At 40.7% G+C, this 16,986-nt stretch overlaps 1 protein-coding gene across 1 annotated transcript in view; it reads right to left on the reverse strand.

The window, feature by feature from the left end:
* The window catches only part of LOC122799938 (coagulation factor XIII B chain-like), a 479,343-nt gene that overhangs the window by 414,741 nt on the left and 47,616 nt on the right, over positions 1-16,986 (reverse strand). The gene's annotated exons all lie outside the window — the stretch shown is intronic.

The raw sequence follows: 16,986 nt of genomic DNA on the forward strand, positions 1-16,986 counted from the left end.
ATTGAACACAGGTTGCAAAATACACAGAAAAGTATACGAAATGAACTAGGCATTAGTTATTGTATTTTTGTTTTGAAACTGCATAATTTCTGTTTTTAAACACTTTCTACCATTTGAGAGGATATGATAAATCCTAAAAAGTTGATAAAACTTATAATTAAAGTATCTGTGATTTCAGTAACAAGTACAAGTTAACAAAACTTTGGAGCTGGATGTAAGCGTCCTGTCATATAAAATACCAAATTATACAGTTTTTCATGCAAAATGTGTATTATTTTGCAATATATTTTGTTGATGATGATGACCCCTATTTTTTTAAATGAAAACACCGACACTGATTTCCCCCTGCTTAAATCAGTATACAGGCTACTACATTTCCATGCTAATTACAGCAACAACATATTTATTTATTGACATTCGTTTACCAGGAAAGTCTGACTGGGCACATCTGCCCTTTTTCAGAGGATTCCCAGGGAGAAAAACTCCAAGGTAACATATTTAATGCAGTCGGTATTTACAATATCACGTTTTATAATGCAGTTTCAGTGAAAAGATAGCATAATAGTCAATATAATAACATTTGCATTGATATTCACAAACATTAACTACAAGTATTGTGCTGAGAATTTACAGATAGAAGAGTGGTGTATAACACAGGTAGAAGTACTTTAAGAAATACAATACAGTGATGTATTAGAGGGGATAAGCAAGTTTAGGTGTTAATAAAAAAAAACTAGCACAAGAAAGTCTAAAAAGACAAGTTATCAACTGTGTTTGCATGTGAAATAACTTTAATTGAAAATTAACACATCACAATGTAGTCATGAAACCACAATCTAAGTAGCTAGCCACTCTTCAAAAGAATTGCACGGGATGTCCTGCTGATATATGTACATTTTCCAGTAGATACTTTGGCATTATGTCAAGGGTGCAGTCATACAGAAAATGTGAGCAGACAGTGAAGCTTACACATTAACAATTTTCTGTAGTCATCACTGTATTTCAAGACTACTTGCAACTTTAACATCAAGAGTAGAATTGGAAATGAACTTAAATGCAAAACATATACATGGACAGTGAAGGCAGACAAATTAATATAATGATTTAATCATTAACAACAATTCTTTTGAATGTATTAAAAGTTTTATCCTGGAACAACTGTTTCTGAAAAAAGAAAAATGTTGCTTAGTATTAAACCTTTTTGCATAAAATGGTCATTAGTAGTACAAAGCTCAAAAGGCAGAATAATTCAATATACTGACAGGCTAAATTGTGCCATATAGGTGTCTGTTGATTGATAAACACGATCTACTGACAGGCTAAACTGCAACTTCCAAATATGGAAAGGTGGAATTGTGATAAGTGATAGTGAATGTTTTGGCATCCAGGATATGTGCGTATGTGCAAATGTTTGCAGGTAGCGTTAACGAAAGACTTAGAGAAGAGGATACATGTGTTGTGCATGTATACTGTATGTTTGAAGTTCATGTGTTTTCCGTAATAGTACTGTTAGGGAATACATGTTTTGTAACATAATATGTAGCGTTAGGGGTAGGTACAGGGGTAGTTAAAGATTATAAAGGCATATTCTTTGCAATGTTATCTCAGTGCCACCCAATTTACAGTATATATAAATTTTTGCAATACACTTTAAAGCCACAGAAAAGCTACAAGGATTTTAACCTACCCACCACCCAAATGAGCAGCTATTCATCTTCATTAACTGACAGTCTTCTTCTTTTGGCTTTCCCCAGTTAGGGGTTGCCACAGCAGATCACCTATCTGCTCATGGTTGGCAGTGGAGTTTTACAGTGTCAAGTTGCCAACTCAGTGCCCAACCTTCCACAGAAGGCACACACACGCATGCACTCACACCTAGGGCCAATTTAGAGTATCCAGTCCACCTACAGCATGTTTTCAGGATGTGGGAGGAAACCCAGACAACTACAGGGAGGACATACAGACTCCGCACAGAAGGCACCCCAGCCTAGGATCGAACCAGAGAACCTCTTGCTGTGAGGCAGCAACACTAACTGCTGCACCACCATGGCTGCTCTATCTTCATTAACTTATAGTACTGCAGCTATATTAAATAAAAATACCTGGGACCCTGGTGTCAGGCGTGAGAGAGTTTTGAAAGATGACAGGGAAGTCCCCATTGTGTTGTAGCTTGTACAGTCTTATAAACAGGCAATAGAAATGGATGGGTGGATGGATTGAGCTCCATCACAATACTATAAAGAAAACAATATTATAGGTTCATAGGTTCATACTAGGCTATCTGCCCTGGGGCAATTATAAGCCTAGCCCGATTCTGTATGGCTTATGCCACCCCTTGATCTGAGTATACTGTGCCTCTGTCTAATAGTGACACGAGAGTAATCCCTGGGACAAACCTACGATCCCCCATCCACCTATCGAGATTCTTCTTGAAGAGATTCAGTGAGGTGCTCTGCCTCACATGAACTGGAATTCTATTCCAGAGCGAAGGGAGTCTCTGGGTTATGAACCTGTCCCTCCAGCAAGTTCTATTTATTTCTGTGCTGAGGTTCAAGTCCCTCGAGCGTGTGGCTCTAAGGGATTTAGATTTACTGAGGTGGAGCATGTCCATTAATTCTGGATTTGACATAGCTTTGTATGTCAGGCATAGATCGCCTCAAATAGGCGGTATGCAACTGAGTAGAGCTGGAGTTTTTAACCGAGCAGCATATGGCATCTGTTTGAGACCCTTGATCCTCTTGGTGAGATACTTTTGGGGTCTTTCTAATTGCTGCAGGTGTCGGGTAAGGTACATCCCAAAAGGGGCATTGTATTCTATGATGGGCCTGATGAGGGATGAATAAAGGGCACGATTACCTCTCTTGATCTAGATGTGAAACCCTTCGTGATGAGGTGGGCTATGTAGAAGGTCTTTCTAACCACTTTGGCAATGTGGTTTTCAAAGGAGAGATTGCTATCAACTTGGGTCCCCAGGTCCCTAATAACTTTCTCTGTACTTAATGGGTTTCCGCCTATGTGGTAATTTGTGGGCACATTGTTTTTGCCAAAGGGTATGACTATACATTTTTGGCATTTAGCTTTAAACCATGGTGCTGGCACCAGTTATCTGTCTCTGTGAGACCTTTTTGAAGGATGTTTGTGTCAGCTGGAGAGTTGATTATGGCACCCAGTTTGCAGTCGTCTGCGAACTTGGTGAGCCATAGTCCTCCCACGTTTGCCTGTATCTCGGAAAAGTATATACCGAACAAGACTGGTCCCAGGACAGAACCCTGTGGGATGCCACTTGTGACCGGTTTCGAGTCTGACATGGCTCCAGCAACTCTCACTCTGTGGGTTCTGTCTTTGAGCCAGTTTGTGACCCATCTTGTGACATAGGGGTTTATATTTAAGCTGGATAGCTTATCTATGATGCCCGAGTAGGGTATTGTGTCAAATGCCTTTGCAAGGTCCAGATAGGCTGTGTGGACTACCTTCCCTTCATCTATGGCTTTGGTGACTATTTCAAAGAAGTCAACCAGGTTCAAAAGGCAGGATCTGCCCTTGACAAAGCCAAACTGGGTAGGATCTAGTGTCTGTAGATCCCCAATGTCTTTGTTTATGAGCTCCATGATGATCCTCTCCATAGCCTTGCAGACTAAGCTAGTCAGGCTTATGGGGCGATAGTTTCCAGGGTCCACAGAGGCTCCACCTTTGTGGACTGGGACCACTGTTTCTGTACGCCATTCTGTGGGCACATATCCTGTAGTGAGGCTGAGATTGTATAGCTGTTTTATTTGAGGGATTAGTTCCTCTTGGAGTTCATGTAGGACGCAACCTGGGACGCCATCTGGTCCCATGGAAGCAGTGTTTTTTGCTTTGGAGAGGGCAGCCTTCACCTGAGCATCAGAGATGTTTGGGAGGCAGTCCTCTGCCGGGATAGATACTTGCTCTTTTGGGGAGGGGAGAAGTTTGCACTGAACCTGTCTGCCAGGATATTGGCGATGTCTGTGGGTTCAGTGTATTTTTTGTCGTTTAGAATCAACTCAGAACAAGTCTGGGAGTTGCATCCCAGGTTTCTAACATAACTGAAAAAAGCCTTATGATTGTCTTTGGTATCCTGTGCAATTTTTCTCTCGAAGCTGACCTTGGAGGATTTTATGAGGGATCATAATTTTTTGCTAGTACTGATCAGAGATGCCTTCCCTATTAGGGATTTTGCTCTATCATGTAGTAGCTTCCTCCTTCTGTTGTACAGTTTATTTATGGCAGGGGTCCACCAGACTGGACGCCTGCTTTTGGATGATTGGGTCTTGGTTTTGTTTGGGATAGTATGATCCATGCATTCCTGGAGATGTCCGTAGAATGCGTTTATATAGGATTCTGCAGTTTGGGCCGTAGTTTCCACTGGCCCTGGGGCCTTGAAGGATTCCACTTTGGTTTTGAGAAGTGAGAAGTTCGCTTTTGAGAAGTTTTTCACTGTGTTTTTCTGGGCTGGGGGTGGGGTCGGGATGTGAACATCCAGTGAAATTAGTTTATGGTCTGATCTTACCAATGAGGGATATACTTCTGGTGTGGAGCATAGAGTCCCCATGTTGGTAATGATCAGGTCTAGTATGTTGTCCCCTCTTGTGGGAGTGGTGAATAGTTGTTCCATAGCATTTGAGTTTATAATTTCCAGGAACCTTTGGGCTAAGGTGCTGGGGCTTGAGTAGTGCTCCCAGTCAATGTTTGGGTAGTTGAAGCCACCCAATATAATGGTGTTCGGAGAGATCTTCATGTTCTCCAATGTTTTCAGGAAAGCTGAGTGGGATTCCTGACTTTGAGAGGGTGGTCTGTAGGATGCTATAAACTGAAAAGCAGTCTTGCCCACTGTTAGTTGCACATGGATGGTCTCCGATACTTTGTGCAATGCCACTAACCTGGAGGTGTGGATATCCTTGATAAATATGGAAACTCCCCCTCCTTTTGTGGTTTGGTCCGGGTTTTGGGGCCAAAAAGCATGATATGAGGTATAGCCTGGTAGTGCTGGGGTGCTCTCTGGAGCCTTGAACCAGGTTTCTGTCACTGCACAGATATCGATGTTCTCCATACTGAGGAGAGCTTTGAGTGCATGCATCTTGAGATTAAGACTTCTGGCGTTTAGCAGCATTACCCTTAGTTTCTTGTTCCTTGTGCTGTCTATGGGGGTGGGTTTGACTTTTGAGCCTTGCCTAAAAAAGGCACTATGGGGGTGGCAAGAGCCTTTGCCAATATCCGAAAGCCCAGTGGTGACAGGTGCAAGCCGTCCCTAGCGAAGCAACGTGGCTTGTCGAGCATGTCATCCCAGGCTGACAGACACTGGATCCCCTTTGAATGACACCAAAATTTTAGCCAATTGTTAAAATCGATCATTTTGTCTTTGTACTGTGGCATCATTCTAGGTGAGGGTAAGATGCTGCTGAAGGTCAGGGTCATACCAGCCTGGGCTACATGATCAGAGAGCTCCTGTATGTCTCTTTTCATGTAGTCCAGGGAGATACGTCTCAAGTCATTCACACCAGCATGTACAATGACTGAGTCATATTTGTATTTGTTTGGAGTAACCTGAGTGCTTGCATTATGTGGCGGATCCTAGCACCCGACAGGCAGCTCACCTTGACCTTCTCTTTATTCAGCCTGGTGAGTGGGACGTCAGTGTGTCTGACAATAGAGTCACCTATTACAAGAGCATCAGGTGTGTTATTCAGCCTTAAGGGATGTGGCTGCTTGGCACACTGACTTTGTGGGTTATGTGTTGTGCGTGTTTTGTTTTGAGGTAGTGCTTGCTTGGATGTCTGCTTTGGAGGTCTCTGTTACTTAGGTAGATTTTTATTTAGAGCCTCTGAGTATGTTTTTGTGTATTTATGTATTTGGTTCGCTGATGTGGTGGGACTATGTGATACTGGAATTGTGTTGTGTGAGGTTACCTTCTCCTCCTGACTGGTTACACCAGTTTTGAGATGAGAGAGCTCAGCCTCCAGCTTGGCTAAATAGTTGCATTTCTCACATATATTTGAACCTGTTTGGAGGAGGAGAGGGTTGTCCGTGTACATGAGACAGTTGTAACATTGCCTCAAAATTCCCAGATTCACTAGCTGGACTGGAGTGGAAACCATTGACTGACCTTTGGACATGCTAAAGTAATATAGGGAAACTGAATTTAAGATGGACCAATAGAGGACAGGGTAATCGTAGAGAGTATAAGAGTAAGTAGTGCTTATGGTTTAATAGTGCTAACTTGTAGGATTACTTAATTGGACCAGTGAAGGGCTTTAGAATGGGAATATGGTGTTTAAATTGAGAGATAGAGCAGTTCTAAGGGAAAAGGTGAAGAGCAGACTTTGTGGAGCCAGGAATAGTTTAAACCCAATTAGGCGGCGCTGCCCGCTGTTGCGCTATGCTCAAAATTGTGCAAAACCACACAAAAGAGGGTTTTAAGAGAGAAAGATGAAGGAGTTTTGGAATTGACCCAAAATGGCCAATAAAACTACAGTTTCAAGTCAGTAACCACTCCCACAGGGGCAGGCAGGCTGCTCAATGTTTTTCACTGCCACTGATCAACAGAGAGACTTCCCTTTAGCCCAAGCAAAAAATGGCCTCACAGAAACTTACAAACAGTTCAAGAACAAGCCTGTAACTGAACTTTTTTAAATCTCAGAAAAGTGGGAAAAAAGCAAGATTTTTTTTTTTTTTTTGTTTTCTCAGAGATAGCAGAGGTTCACAAGTATTAACAAGTTATAACAGTGCAGTAAATGACCCCACACAAGAGTGCTAGGCCAAAGACAGATAAAATGCAAGTTTTGAGAAAAAAACGATTTTAAAAATAAGTACAAACAGGAAATTCAGTAAACAGCTCTAGGTTGTGCTCTAAATACAGTTACTAATGCAGAAATCAAGTTTAACAAGCCAGAAAATGCTCAAAATAGGCAGCTATGCAGAAAAACTTAGCAAATAAACAGAGGAAAAATACTTAAAATCTCAAAAGTGGCTCCTTTCTTCTCTCAGTGTTTTTTCCTCTTGGTGGGTGCTTCAACAACAGCCAACAAGCCTGAAAAGATGCCAAAACCATGAGGCAACCGGTTTTAAGAGAGGAAGATGAAGGAGTTTTGGAACTGACCCAAAATGGCCAATAAAACTACAGTTTCAAGTTAGTAACCACTCCCACAGGGGCAGGTAGGCTGCTCAATGTTTTTCACTGCCACTGATCAACAGAGAGACTTCCCTTTAGCTCAAGCAAAAAATGGCCTCACAGAAACTTACAAACAGTTCAAGAACAGCAAGCCTATAACTGAACTTTTTTAAATCTCAGAAAAGTGGGAAAAAAGCAAGATTTTTTTTGTTTTGTTTTTTTCAGAGATAGAGGTTCACAAGTATCAACAAGTTATAACTGTGCAGTAAATGACCCCACACAAGAGTGCTAGGCCAAAGACAGATAAAATGCAAGTTTTGAGAAAAAAAGGATTTTAAAAATAAGTGCAAACAGGAAATTCAGTAAACAGCACTAGGTTGTGCTCTAAATACAGTTACTAATGCAAACAAGGTTTGTATGTTATATCACATCCTAAAACAGAGATGCATAACCTCTGTCAGAGCCCTGGGTAACAAAGCCTAATTAAAGTAACAAAGTTATGTTCAAGCTTGCATGAGCTAATAACAAATTCTGCTAAACTGGGTTAAGCAGGAGTCATTTTTTTAGAAAAAAATGGCTTCTCCTAAGGTCAAAACAAAACTGCTGTATAACAGTAATGGTAAATAAGTCTTAATATTGAAAGGAGCAGATAAACAGTTTTCTACCTTGTGTGTAACATCTATCCATCCATCCATCCATCCATCCATCCATCCATCCATCCATCCATCCATCAATCCATCAATCCATCCATCCATTCATCCATCCACGACTCCTTTTTCTGCTTTTTTGCACATGGGATTGGGCTGCACTTCAGCAATGACAATCATCTACAGCCAATGTTCTTACAGCTGCTGACTAGGTCTGCCACGGTTGTTCTTCCATACCACACACACACACACACACACACACACACACACACACACACACACACACACACACACACACTCACTCACTCACTCACTCACTCACTCACTCACTCACTCACTCACTCACTCACTCACTAACTCAATTACACTTATGATCAATTTAGAGGGTCCAGTCCACCTACTGCATGTCTTTGGAACATCAGGAGAAACCAGAATACCTAGAGAAAACCCAAGTGAATGCAAGGATGACATGCAGACTCCACATATAAGGCACCCCAGCCAGGAATCAAACTGGAGAACTTTTTGCTAAGAGGTGACAACGCTACCTGCTGTGCCTCAGTGCCAACCATTTGTATATAATACCCAACAGTTTATTTCATTTTTTGATAAGTCATGATTGACATGGGGATCATTTGAAAAAGCTTTCTGCCTCAATTCTGAGATATTGTTACATATTGGCTTTCATAGTTCATAAAACTTCAATTGTTCCATGTTACAGATAATGCAGTAGTACCTATTAATGCTAAGTAATCACACCATACTCAAACCACAGGCCAGTGTTACTGGAAAATCACAGAAAAATAGTATCAAATCTGCAGAGAAATTGCTGGAAAACAAGCAGTGACAAACCTGCAGGTATATTTTAGGTCTTCATATTAAAAAATACAGCCTTTTGATACCTGTCTAGATGTGAGCAGTCAGTCCTTTGGTACTACACAGGTATTTAATGACAACTTTTTTTTGTTAAACAAGTGGTTGTAAATAAATATAAGGGTTGATTAACTACTAAATATTCTGTTATACTGTAGAATATAGAATTAGGTTTATAAGTTCATAGGTGTGTAATAGTCTAATAACCACTAGGGCCTTTTTAAGCCTAGCCATGCATTCCAAATCTCTGACAAGTTCTGGTACTCTAGATATGTATAAGCAGGGTCTTGGGAGATGAAACATTTAAAAGCAGAGGCCTGGAGATGAACCATTTGCTAGATGCCTGGTGCCCATTACAGACATAGGTGCAATATCAGGGATGAATTTCCTGTCCTCCATCCAATTGTCTAAGTTACATGTGAACTGGTTTAGGGAGGAACTCTGTTACACGTGAATGGGAAGTCTCTTCCAGAGAAGGGGTAGTCTCTGGAATACATACCTGTATCCCCAGCAGGTATATCACTGTCAAGGTTTAAATCTTTAGCCATGGTGATTCTGGTGCTGTTTGTTTTGCAGATTTGTAGGAGATCCACCAGGGTGGGGTTCAGCAATGCCTTGTATGCCAATCATAGACCTCCCCTCAATAGCCAGCAGGAGACAGAATACAGAGATAGGGCTTTGAGATGGTCTACAAAGGACATGTTACTTATGAACTGTATTCTTTTAGTGAGGAACCTTTGTGAATGTTCCAGTTGTTGGATGTGCCTGGTTAGGTACATTCCAAACGGGACACTGTACTCAGTGATAGGGCTGATGAATGCTAAATACAGTGGAATAATGACCTGCTTGGACCTAGATGTCATACATTTGTTTATAAATTGTACAACTGTAGACACGTGATTGTCAAAGGCTAGATTACTGTGTATGAGTCCCTGACTACTGGATTAACTCTTAGGGGTATGTTGTCAATATGATAGTTACCAGTTGGAATGACTTCCAGCAGGATACTATTATGCATTTCTTGGAATTTAGTTTTAATCCATGGCTCTGATGCAAGTTATTTGACTGGGTCAGCCTTTCCTGGAGAATATTAGTATTGATTGTTTCTAATTTGCCATTGTCTGCAAATCTGGTCTGCCAGAGGCTACCGACCTTGGCCTTAACTTCAATAAGTAAATGCCAAAAAAAAAACAGTCCCAGGACCGATCCTTAAAGGATTCCACTTGTGGCTGGCCTCCTTGTAGAGGTGGTCTCCCGATTCTAAATTCCAGGTTCCTGTCTGTGAGCCAGCTGGCTCTCCAATGGGTGACATAAGAGTTTATATCAAAAACTCTTGAATTTGTCAACAATGACTGAGTGAGGTATTGTGTCAAATGCCTTGGCCAAGTCAAGGTGGGCAGTGTGAACCATTTTGGCCTCATCCATTGATTTGGAGACCTTCTCAAAGAAGTCCAACAGGCTGAGTGGGCATGACCTGCCTTTGCTGAAACAAAATTCGGTTGGGTGCAGTGTATGATTCCTATGTCATTATTGATCATTTCCTTGATAATAATTTCCATGGCTTTGCATACAAGACCAGTGAGACTTATGGGTCTGTAGTTTTCAGGGTCTGTAGATGACCCACCTCTATGAAGAGGGATGACTGTTGCTCCTCTCCATTTGTTAGACATGAAGCTTATTTTGAGGTTATGGTTAAATAGTGACTATAGAAGGTCTGATATGTCATGTTTCATGGTATTTGTAAAACATCTTGGGATATTGTCTAGGTTGATTGATGCAGTATTCTTGGTCTTAGAGACAGAGAGCATCGAGGACCTGTTTGCTAGCAACAGTAGGGGGAGTTATATTTGCTGGTATTTCCTGAAGGTACGTTGAGGGGGAGTGAGGGGTAAAGTTAAAGTTGAATTTGTCTGCCAGTAAGTTTGCTATATTTTCTGGCTCAGTATAAGTGACTCCATTAACCATGAGCTCTGCACACAACTGTGTATTGCCTTTAAGGTTGCCAACATAACTAAATAATGCCTTGGGGTTATCCTTGGCCTAGAAGCCCACATTTACATCAAATTTGGGTTTGGTAAACTTTATGTTTTCCTCTGAATTATTTGTTTAGTTTGATGAGAATGCTTTTATCCTGCTGGGTGCTACACCTTTTAATATTTGCCATGATTTTCTTCCTTCTGTTATAGAGCTTATTGGTGCTGTGATTCCACCAGGGTGGGTTTCTTTTTGGAGTCAGTTCTGCACTTATTCCTAGTGGGTACAGCTGCTCTGTGCAGCTGTTAACATACTTACATGGGGTTTCTGTGAGCAGTTCTGTATAGCCAGCAGTGTTCTCAGGGTTTTTGGGGGCTTGAAATAGTGGCAGGTTATCAATGAATAGTAGAAAGTTAATGTTACAGTAGTTTCTGAACATTCCACGGTTATCTGGGGCTCCAGATTTTATTTTAACTTCATGGGTCTGACTTTACCAGCAAGGACATTAAACTATGGGATGTGCAGCATTCTCCCATATTAGTGGGGATCAGATACAGTATGTGTCTGCTGATAGTCAGTGTATTCATAGGTTCATAGGTTGGTACTAGGCTATCGGCCCTAGGGCCTATACAAGCCTAGCCATAACAATTCCTTGGCTACTTCTTCCCAGAATATTTACTTCCCTGGTCCCATATCTAGTAGGGTGACTGACATGATCCCCGGGGTGAATTTCCTATCTCCCATCAAATCGTCAAGGTTCCTTTTGAAGAGGGCAAAAGAGGCGTTCAGGTTGACATGTATGGGTAGTCTATTCTAGAGTCTGGAGAGTCTCTGGGTCAGGAACCTATCCCTTCAGCATGTTTTGTTAATTGTGATGACAAGGTTTAGATCCCTGGAGCATGTGGCTCTGAGGGATTGGGATTTCTTTAAGTGTAGCATGTCCAACAACACTGGGTTTGACATGGCCTTGTATGTTAAGCAGAGATCACTTCTGAGTAGGCGATATGTGACAGAGTATAGCTGGAGTTTTTTAGATGGTCAGCACAGGGCATCTGCTTTAGGCCTGCGATTCTTTTAGTGAGGTATTTCTGTGGCCTTTCCAGTTGTTGCAGATGTCTTGTAAGGTACATACCAAACGGGGCGTTGTACTCTATAATGGATCTAATGAGGGATGAGTACAGTGGGACAATGACCTCCTTTTTTCTGGATGAAAAGCCCTTAGTGATGAGGTGTGCTACATAGAAGGATTTCCTGACTGTTGTGGCTATGTGGTTATCGAGCTGAGACCACTGTCCACCTGTGCCCCTAAGTCCCTTATCACAGTTTCAGTGTTTAGTGTACTGCCACTTATGTGGTAATTCATGGGTACATGGAATTTCCCAAAGAGGATAACTATACATTTCTTGGCATTGAGCTTGAGCCCATGGTTCTGGCACCAAGCATCTGTTTCTGTAAGGCCCTTTTGTAGAATATCCACATAATTTGGGGATTCAGTAATGGCTCCCAGTTTGCAGTCATCTGCGAACTTTGTTAGCCAGAGTCCTTTAGTACTGGCCTGTATTTCAGAGAAGTAAATGCCAAACAAGAGTGGTCCCAGGACTGAACCCTGAGGTACTCCGCTTATCACTTGTCTGGAGCTGGATTTTGAGTCGGCTACTTTTACAGTGTGGGTTCTGTGGGTTCTAGGTTAAGCTAGTTGACAACCCATCAAGTGATGTAGGGATTAATGCCCAGCTTAGTAAGTTTATCTATGATTCCAGAGTAGGGGATGGTGTCAAAGGCCTTGGCGAGGTCCAGATAGGCTGTGTGGACCGCCTTACCCTCGTCCACGGCTCTGGTGACTGATTCAAAGAAGTCAATCAGGTTGAGGAGACAAGATCGGCCCTTTACAAAACCAAACTGGGTGGGGTCCAGTGTTTGAAGGTAACCAATGTCTTTGTTTATAAGTTCCATGATAATGCGTTTCATGGCTTTGCAGATCAGGCTCGTCAGACTGATGGGACAATAGTTGCTGGGATACAAGGTGGATCCTCCCCTGTGGAGTGGGATAACTGTAGCTGTGCTCCACTCATTGGGCACGAAGCCTGAGGTGAGACTATGATTAAACATGACACTTAGGTGAGGTGCCAGTTCATTTTGTAGTTCATGTATTGACAATCTGGCCCAGGGAGTTTGTGTTCACAAAATCCAGGAATCTCTGTGTCTGCATGTTCAGTGTACTATATGATTCCCAGTTAAAAGTGGGGTAATTAAATTCACCCATGATTATGGTATTAGGTTAGATGGTGAATGTTTCCAGTAAGTGTAAGTACATGTTATGGGTTTCCTGGGTCAGAGAGGAGAACTTATAGCTTGCAAGAAAGTGATATGGAATTTTCCCTATGGTGATCTGAACATGGAGAAGCACAATGACATCATCCAGTGTAATTAGCCTTAAGGTATATTTATTTCTGATGTAAATCGAGACACCTCCACCTTTAGTCCCTGTCTGTATAGTAGCTGAGCTAAATGTATGGAAGACATTATGACCTTGCACTGTCAGTATGCTCCCCACTGCCTTAAACCATGTCTGAGTGACTGCACAGATGTCAGCATTCTCTAGGGTGAGGAGAGCTTGTAGGGAATGAAGTTTCTTGTTTAGACTCCTATTACTGAGCAGTAACACCTTTAGATTTCCTTGGGTTTGATTATTTTTCTTGGGGAAGATAAAGTGTCATTTTAAATTTAAAAATGTATTTATATGTTCTATAATATAATATAGCATTTCTTAGTTAAGCAAATGGACTTTAAATTTAATAGCCTTTCAGCATTCACTTGTTTAACACGCAAACAATTTGTGCTGCTTGAGCAGTTTACTTAACTGTGAAGTGGGACTCCTCTACAGGTGGTTGAGATGAAATTTATCGAGTTACAGTAGCTTAACAAAAAAGCCCAAAAGAATATCATTCAGTATTTTCTGTAGGAAACCATTGCTGGTGCAATTTGTAAGTACATGCCGGCAATGATTCACTTGTTTGGGGATATTTTCTCCTTCTTGCTGCAACTGTGGAGTATCAGTTTGGGGGTGTGGAGGCTTGCCATCTTCCACATTGGGGGTGCAAAGGTGTTTGCTCTTGCAAAAAACACTTGGTCTTCTGCGTTTTGGCCATTATTTTTCTTCATTTTAGCTCCTCGGCATAGTGGTACTGGACATTTCATAGCAGAACCATGAATTAGAGAATTACTTCAAACCTACCTTTCTCTGACTTATTTCTTCTTCTCTCTAGTGAAGCTTGATGACAGAGACATTTCTGTTGGACAAAACGACAGATCCTTTGCAGAACTGTAGCGGAAACTGTTTTCTTCTCTCTCTTTGCAGAAGCTAAAAGTCCTCTAACTCTCCAACCTTCTGTTATATGTGGTCCAGTGCCTAAAAGCATTCTTTTTATAAATTAAGAACCTCTTGCTGTCAGCAAGGCCTGCCTAACCAGCTGCTGCCTTTTAACAAAAACATCCTGTTTTCAACAGGGTCTGTTTAGCTAGCATCTCTTTGCACATATAGTTTGCATCTACTCACTTAGGTCCATGCTCTTGATGGTAGTGAAATCTGAGTGTGAGCATGTGCATAGACCGAATTAGAAACACACAAAGCAGATATGTGTAATGCACAGCTAGATAAGAATCAGCTCAAAAGTAGCAGCAAATTTTAAATATCACTATTATATACTTAAAAGGTTGCCAAAATAATGTTTTGCTGCATTAGCATAAACTTTCAGAAGGATATGAAGAACACCTCACATTGAAAATTGATATGTAGTGATATAATAGTGAAACCACAATGTAAATAAAGAGGGCTACTCTAAAGAGGTAAGAAGCTTTTCTTAATTTACCCCACATCATTATCAGTACTATACTGTGGGTTTGGCTATAGAGAAAAACTCAGTAAACAGTGAAACTAAAACAACAGCACCACACTATTATTTTAATTCTTTGCAAAATCATTTCCAACTTTGTCATGAAAAGTATGATGGGAAATGAAATTAATTGTAAAACAAATATGCTTACAGCTAGATAAATAAATAAATGTTTGCCTCCCTGTATGAGAAACATGAGTTGTTAAAACAGAAACACATCATACCAGAGGAAACAAAAGAAAATATAAAGTGGAGAGTGGTAAAAATAAAGCATAGATAAAGCTAAATCCAAAATCTGGGGCAAGATTCCAACTGTAAGCATAGTGAGTGTGTGCATCCTTTGCCATTCCACCTTTGGCATACCAAATATTAAAATGCGTCCTTTTCTTCCAGTATGACATCACCTCAAGGGGCATAAGCCAGTAGATTCAAAGCTCTGCTTGTAACAGAGAAATGGTATCACTGGTAGAGCAACTACTTGCAGCACCAGTTATACCATACAGGTGGAGCTGTTTTCCCATGATGCCATTCAGTGCCAGGGCTCTATTACTAGGGTGTATAGGTAAATGCAGGCATGATGGCTAGTATAGCCGTCATGCCTGTATGTACCACATTTAGGAGAATGGATAGTGCATGGTCACTATACCATCAGTAAAGTTAATTCATAACTTTTTTGCTCAAGAATCAGGGACAAAGCCAACAATAATGTAGGGATAAAGGCCCAGAATCAGGGCAAATTTAAATATTACTTCTTATTCACTTAAATAGTTAATAGAACAACAGAGTATGCATTAGCCTAACCGGGAAAAGCCGAAAGACAAACAACAACATCTGAAGCATCACAAGAATAAAACTGTAATGTCTGGGATTACTAAGTGTTATCCAATCCACAGTGACTTGAGAAAAAAAAATCTAAATTATTATGGCACACAGGGCAAAATAAATAAATAAAATAAAATAAATCAGGACCATCTGATTTATTTTAGTTATTTATTTTATTGGCATCTGTTGACTGGGATGACTGTGAAAGTCCGACTTGAGACAAGACCCCTTTCTCAGCAGAGGCCCGGGGAGAAAAGCTCCACAAACACATTATGATTGTACAGTTTTTACAAGAATTTACAAATTACAGAACAATACAGTACAATATATCAAAATGAGAAAAAGGACAAATTGTGGGCAATTACAATATCAGAGATACAACAGTATTTACAATATATATATATATATATATATATATATATATATATATATATATATACACACACACACACACACACACACACACACACACACATACACACACACACACACACACACACACACACACACACACACGCACACACATTTTTAAATATTTAAATAGATTGAAAGTTAATAAAGGAAAAGATCACTAGAGGTGTTAGGTTGAAAGAATTAATAAAAGGAAAGAAAAATGACTAGTGGGGTAGTTTTAAAGGGGTGAGGGGTTAGAATGATAGCTAAAGTTAGTGAGATTTATAGTAAGAACAGAGTTGTTTAAAATAACATGCTAAACTTACTTATTAAATCAGTTGAGAGGTATGACATTTTTTAAGCAATGTGAAATGAGAGGAGGTTGGTGGATGGCTTACAATCTCCATTACTGTCCATGCTTGAGATCAGAGGCCCTCCCACCCCCACCAACTCTGGACAGCTGCAGAGCAGCTTCATCTGTATGTGGAATTAGGTACTATAGGTACTCCTGGCTTTCCACTTGGTACTGCCTGCAGCACCTTTTTCCTCAAACAGGTGTGGCTTCTGCCACACTGAAAAGCCCATTCATTTCAGGGCTTGACCAATAATTCGGCCTTGTATATTGATGAGCTTCACCAATGTACAATGAAGAATTAGGTGTGCAGCACCTGATTCAATTGAGTGTAGGGTTCTGCCATTACACATCAGCATACCCCAAAAGGAAAATGGCAAATCACTTTCTTTTAGATCAGGCAGGGTTTAAGTGTAACATTTCAGTTCAGTGTACTTTGCCATATCAAACTCTTTTGGATTCTGATCTCAGGTTAAATTCTAGAAAAATAACCAATAATAAGATTTTAAAAAGCAGATTATGAGCAGGCCTAGAACCAAAATGCAAATGTATACAGGCACAAAAAAAAGAGCAGTAGATCAGAAAACAGCAGGCAAGTGAAGTCAATGAAAAAAAGAGATCCTGAGAACTGACAGGGAATAATTAATTCAATAATAAAATTGCAAGTTTTATATTTCTGAGTTGCATCATTAAGCTCATATACTGACCAACTCCCTTATCTGCCCCTACACTGCCTTAGAATTAATAAACAGATGCATTCTTATTACACTGATTTGTTTTTTTTATAGGGAGGGGGTTTCCTCTGGAATCTCGAAATAGTGAAATGTCGAATTTCAGTATCTCGAGACCAAAGTGTCGAATCTGCAGTTGCGCAAAACTGCAGAATGTCGAACCCGGAAATGTCAAACC

The sequence above is a fragment of the Protopterus annectens genome, chromosome 4.part0 (assembly GCF_019279795.1).
Source record: "Protopterus annectens isolate FY-2018-M chromosome 4.part0, PAN1.0, whole genome shotgun sequence".
NCBI lineage: Eukaryota > Metazoa > Chordata > Ceratodontiformes > Protopteridae > Protopterus > Protopterus annectens.